This window comes from Amblyomma mixtum, chromosome 6 (assembly GCF_055824585.1).
Source record: "Amblyomma mixtum isolate Tamu chromosome 6, ASM5582458v1, whole genome shotgun sequence".
Classification (NCBI taxonomy): Eukaryota; Metazoa; Arthropoda; class Arachnida; order Ixodida; family Ixodidae; genus Amblyomma; species Amblyomma mixtum.
Window position 1 is genome coordinate 110119380 of NC_143017.1, and position 6000 is coordinate 110125379.

Here is a 6000-nt window from a genome sequence, read left to right on the forward strand (position 1 = left end):
CTCGAGTTCTGCTGCCTATAATGAGCGAATGGGCCCATGCATAGCTTGCAGGAGTGCGTTTCTTTGCCTAGAGTATGAGTTGCAAAAGTATATTAATTGATTCGTCTTTTCTTTTTCGAGGCACAGAATTATCAAGGCTGCATATTGTAATATAAAATAACTGTTAATATTGACAACGTAGAGAAACCAGAATTTCAACTTAGTCGCGGATACGCGGAGACGTCGTGGTTTCACGTCCAGCATACAGCCCTTTACCATCAGCAAGTGAAAGAGCGAGTCTGTAAAGAATTAAACTATAAGGCCGTCAAATGCACTTCGTTATCTTTTTCCCGCAAGAAAAAAAAGAGACCTTGAATTGCCGCTTTCGGTTGAAATACAGATAAAGCTACATCAGTCATACCTCTGTTATGTACACCCAAGGCCTCCGAATTTTGGATGGGCTGCTGTGACCAAAAAAATGCTACTCTGGCTTTCTTTTTCTCGAAATGCGTTATACGGTTGCGGCTCTCATCCCTTCTAATAGTTAAAGAGAATATATTTCGAATTCTGTTTTTTTTTACATAAAAATGAATAATGCCGGCCACATTCTTTCTATTCAGCACAGAAAAAAAATGGATTTTGTGTGTACAGAGCTGATCCTGTATAAATTTCCTTCTGTATAAATTTGTTCATCTTATATTCTTTTTATTCCAACAAACTGACTCTGGTACTGAAACTTAAGTGCTGCACGCATAGTGCGGTATACAGCGCTTAAAGGGATACTGAGGCGGTTTTCGAATCAGCTAACCTTCTAGGGTTTTGAAGTAGTGTCATTGCTGATCACGTCTGTGAAATTATTTTTTCGATTTTGGCTAAAATAGTGGCGCAATCACCAATTAAAAACGCGATGTTCAAATTTCCCGCGCCCCGCGCGAGCGCAGGAGAGGGGAACAGCGGAGAGGGAAACCTCGTCCATGTCGGCCAGCGTGACGTCATGTTGAGGAGCCGGGGATGCTTCGGCGCACCCGAGCGCGCTTTCAGCGCGCGTTGTTTCTCGTGCTGCATGCGTTGTTCCTCGTACTGCGTGCGTTGCGACGTACACAACGTGTCAGCCGATCTTGAGAATCAGATTCAACAGGTACTACTCTGCGTTCGTGTCCACGAACAACTACGGCCGCGACTGTGTCGTCTTCCACTGTTTTCCGCAATACCACAAGCTCGCAGCACAACCGCTCGCTGCTGTGACGAAGAATTCAAGCCGACTAAAGCAAGCTTACTCTGCTCGAAACACTTTCGTAAGAGCGGCTACAGGCAGAGCTTGTCCTAGTGTGATCTCTGGAGATTTCTGTCGAAAAGGCGCGGCGGAACCATGACACAGTTCCATCGATTTCCTCGCGCATAAGAGGCGTGTCACCATTCCGAAGAAGCGCCTCTTTTAAAAGTAGAAACATGCTCACTTAGCCCCTGAAGAAACCTTATAGAGGCTTAAGCATATGTCGCTCTCCTCAGCTTAGGTGCGGCCAGACCACCTGAGACGTGCTCAGCAAGGCTTGGTTAGTGATTTTATACTCGGTTCGACGTGTCCAAGCAAGCAAGCAAGCAAACAGAGCAAAGCACAATAAAGCAAAGCAAGCAAGCATCGAAGCTCTTCATATGCGGCATCTCGTTTAATCCTAGCTAAGCAATTAATATGAAAGCGTTCGACGTTGATTTCGGATGCAAATTTATGAGAGAAATGAATGCCAACCGAGTTTTTGCAAAAAAAAACACCGCAACCTTACTCGGTTTCTTCATCAAGTTGTGGCAGCGGGCGAATTGCAGCTATAGCTTGGCTTTTAAACACACATATAGTTGGCAACTACTTCACTGAACCTAAACTGCAAATCTAGGAAGGGCGAACGTTTCCGAGGCAGCGATTAATATTTTCTGGCATCTGCTGAACGCGCCAGGAGTGAAGCGTATTTGTGCGCGTATTTGGCTTGGTTTCCAGCGCACCATGATTGCGTCACTATCTTGTGGTCACATGCCTCGCAGTGCTTGGCCACTGCGCTTCGCTAATTTTGACACCAACTTTGTGCTCCTTCATCGTTTCCTTGAAATACTTTCTTGCCCCAACCTGCAACGCCGGGTACTGAGAACAGGATTTACACAGTGCTTTGGGCCTTTTCTTTAGGATGACGCTCTTCCGGGCGAGCCAGGAGGCGTCCGGTGGTGGTAATTGACTTGAGTATTGTTCGCACCCCTTCCTTTCCGAGAATACGAGCCGATGTTGTGCTGGCACCTTTTACGCATGATCTGTATCGCGTCTTTGACTCTGGCGTATACTTGTGCTAGGCATAGAATTTTTTGCTTGTGTCTTTTTTGGTTTCAGGCGATACGTGGAATGAGCAAACTGTAGTATCCTTTACTTCGGTGGTCAGTAAAAAAAAAAATAGTCGCCGTATTCGCTTTTACAACGACACGGAAAGCTGCGATCTGCCCTCAACGCAGCGCCGGATCCGCATCGGCAGCTGCTCCAGTCCTCAAAGTGACGTCACGACCTCTCTTGACCAATCACGGGCGGCGGCGCGCCGCGCGGCGTGCCCCGCGGCACAGGCCGCATATTTCGGCTAAAAAAGGCAATTCGCGCTTGTTTTTGCCTTATTTGGATGCAATATTCCAGTATACAGCATGAAAAACTATAGGATGCCGCTGCCAGCCCGATTTTCAGAAAAAGTGCTTCAGTCTCCCTTTAAACATTTTTTCTTTTTTCTGCGGGAGCTAGAACATAATACACAACATAAAAAAACTAAACTTTAGCAAGAAGGACAGGGCAAAGAAAACGAATCTACTATACCTCGGAAAAAATATTACTGAGGAAAAAAAATTGAATGAACACAAATAAAGTTCAGAGGCATGTGCAAATAACCACGCGCACTCAATGGCGCTGGTTAGGTTCGATAATTTCAAGAATAGTTTGCTCAGACACTGATAGGTCACCCAGACGGCAGTGGCAGTGGTGTGCGTGGTATATATACATATGATTCCTTCGCAACCGCACTCACCGCAGGCAGGGCTATCAGCCATCTCAGTGGGACACCACAAAGTGAAATGCCAGACAAGATGAGTGAGGCCTGCCATTTGAGTGTCAAGCAAGTGTAAGAAGTAGGGGTGTGCGAATATTCGAAATTTTCGAATATATTTCAAATATTATATTTTTAGTATTCGTATTCGATTCGAAATTCAAGTATTCGTGTTCTTTGAATATTCGACTCGACGCGAATATTCGTATCTAGCCGAATATTCATTGTGAGCCCCGGCGTTCGTTTCGGTCCGCAAGCCCTATCGACTGAGACATAACAACATGGCGGCGCCCAGAGCAAAACGCATGGATGAAGGAAAATTTTTCCTTCGAATATTTCCAAGGGCCATGCCGTAGCTAACTGCGCTGGCGAGTTTTTTTTGTGACTATACCTGCGAAGTTCCAATAGTCAGAGCTTTGCACGAAGTACCTCGCAATACGTGCCAGGTCAGTGCCAAGTGAGAGGGCATTTTCTGTGGCTGGAGGAGTCGTTTCAGCTAGAAGGGAACTACTTCTGCCTGACCATGTGGAGCAGCTGGTTTTCCTTCACGACAACCTTTTATGTTCATCCCAGCAACGCGCTTTTCTGCTGATTGCAAGCTAGCCTTAATCAATGCTGTGTACTAGCCATCCTCTCTGATATTTCCATTCTTCTAAGAATAATGTTCGAGATTTTGATACTTTTTGTGCAGCCACACACACCTTTTGTGTTCATTTAATCATCGATAGTTGAACTGTGATGTTCTTGGGTGCTCAAATAAATGTTTTGTAGTGGTTAAATGCATCTGTCCTTGATTATTCGATATTCGATTCGATATTCGGAATCAAGTATTCGTATTCGATTCGTATTCGAAAAATTTGATATTCGCACACCCCTAGTAAGAAGACTAACAGCGCACTTTAACACGCATGTAACCAATTATATGAGACCGCTCGAGGCCCTGTTGATGTCCACGCCATCGCCTTGCGTGTTCGTGCGCTACCACGGTGCTCTCGACATAGCTCGTCCGGTCTTAAATATGAGTGGCAATTCGGTCAAGGTCAGGGTTTTCAGTCACTTTGTGTACTCCGCACTAAAGCTGCCATTTTTCGCAGTCAGCGGCCTCCTAGCAATGGCATGGTTGATGACATATAACTTTGCGCGCCTTCAAAAATGCGCATCAAAAATGACGGCTGCCTTCAATCGTTGCTTCGTAAAGCGCATCACTTCTTCCTTCTCCTACTCCGCTCTTGATGAGCCAGCTGCAGCGAGACTTCTAAAAGAAACCAGCGAGCCTCATCATACTCGACAGACGCAGTCTGGAGGAGCAAAAACGGAGAGAGACAATAGTGGAGGCCATATCTGCCATTCCATTCTCAGCTTGTCAGCTTCGTTAACTCATGCAGCGCTGCAGACACCGAACGAATCGATCCATCGAAAGGAGCACCATTCAATGCTGCAAGACCAAGCACACAGCAGAAGTTTTGGTGACAATGGTCGGAATGACAGAACGACCATCCTCTGCTGACGCTGTATACACACGATATACGCATGGAAGGAACAATTAGGCGAGTTGTCATCCCTGCATGCAATTCGCTCTCGCCATACCATATACGTACTATAGCCGCCCCGTTAGCTCAATTTATGGATCAACTGTTCCCGTTAGACGGTGGTCCTGTGTTGAAGCCCCGGACAACGACGAAGTTTTAACTTTCCTTTGTACACAATATCGGCTCACTGTAATCTGCAGTGTCAACATTGACAGAAAAACTCATTCATTGCTGCAGCTACCTCAGATAGATCGGATTGCGTTGGCCTATTCAGTAAATTTACTTGCCACTATACTTTCTTGAGGTCATTGTGTATCTGCGAAAAGAGCTCAATATAGTAATTTGATGTGGTGTTTTTGAGAGATTCATTCTGTTTTTTCCTATATTTTTGTACTCAGCAAAAATATCAGCGTTTTTATTCTAAATAAAATAGTTCCTTTTTTTTCTCATTCAGCGTTTTATTTATCCATGGTTTTTCTGAACGTTTTAGTTTTCGTGAAGCTCTTTCTCAACGTAAATGCTTCATCATTATATCCGAGAAAGTTTCTAATAGAGCTTTCATACGCCTCAGTCAGATCGGTCATCTTATATATAGAGAAGCATCGACAATCAGTGATTTGAGTTTATCCAACGATTTATCATTGATATCTCTTGTATTATATCTTCCAAAGTGAAATTTAGGACTATACAGTCTAATAGGAACAAAAGAAAAGAATAACAAATGGTCACTAATAGTCTGTCTCACACCAGGCATATTTTTAGGAGACAATAGATTTCTGTCACAAATAACTAATGAAGTTGAAGTAGTTGGAGTTACTCTTGTGGGTAACATTATGTTAGAACATGCATATGTACTGATGATATTATTTAGTTCCCATGCTTTATTAGCATCAGAAATTAGGTTTATGTTGACATCACCCATACGATCAAACGGACGCTTGGCGGAAGTTAGGAATGCCGTTAGATTGTCTAAATAAAAAAAAATCAATCTGCTACCATCAGGTGGTCTGTATACTTTAGCAGCCATAGTATGGGGCCATACTCTAATTATGAGTGGGAGTTTCTGTCTCTCTTTAGGATGCAGTGAACAACGTCAATGTCTTCTTGAGTGACTGGGCAGCCAACTTTCTCAGCAATGCTTTACACTATTGATAGGCAGTCCGCATCTCGTGGATGGTACGCCCTTATTTCTACATTTTTAATCCGGGAATATTGTTCTAGTCTCTATGAGTTAGATGATCGCTTTTGCGATCAAGGTCTATTTTCTACTTGAAGGGTCTTGCTGCCTCTTTACTTGCTAACATATGCGATTAAAAAGTTTGGGATTATTAATTAAGCAATTATTCGACCTTCTTTAACTAGTAGATTGGTTAAGTGATATTGAATAGTTAACTTTTTAAGTGTCACTGTTAGGGTTCTTAGTTATTGAG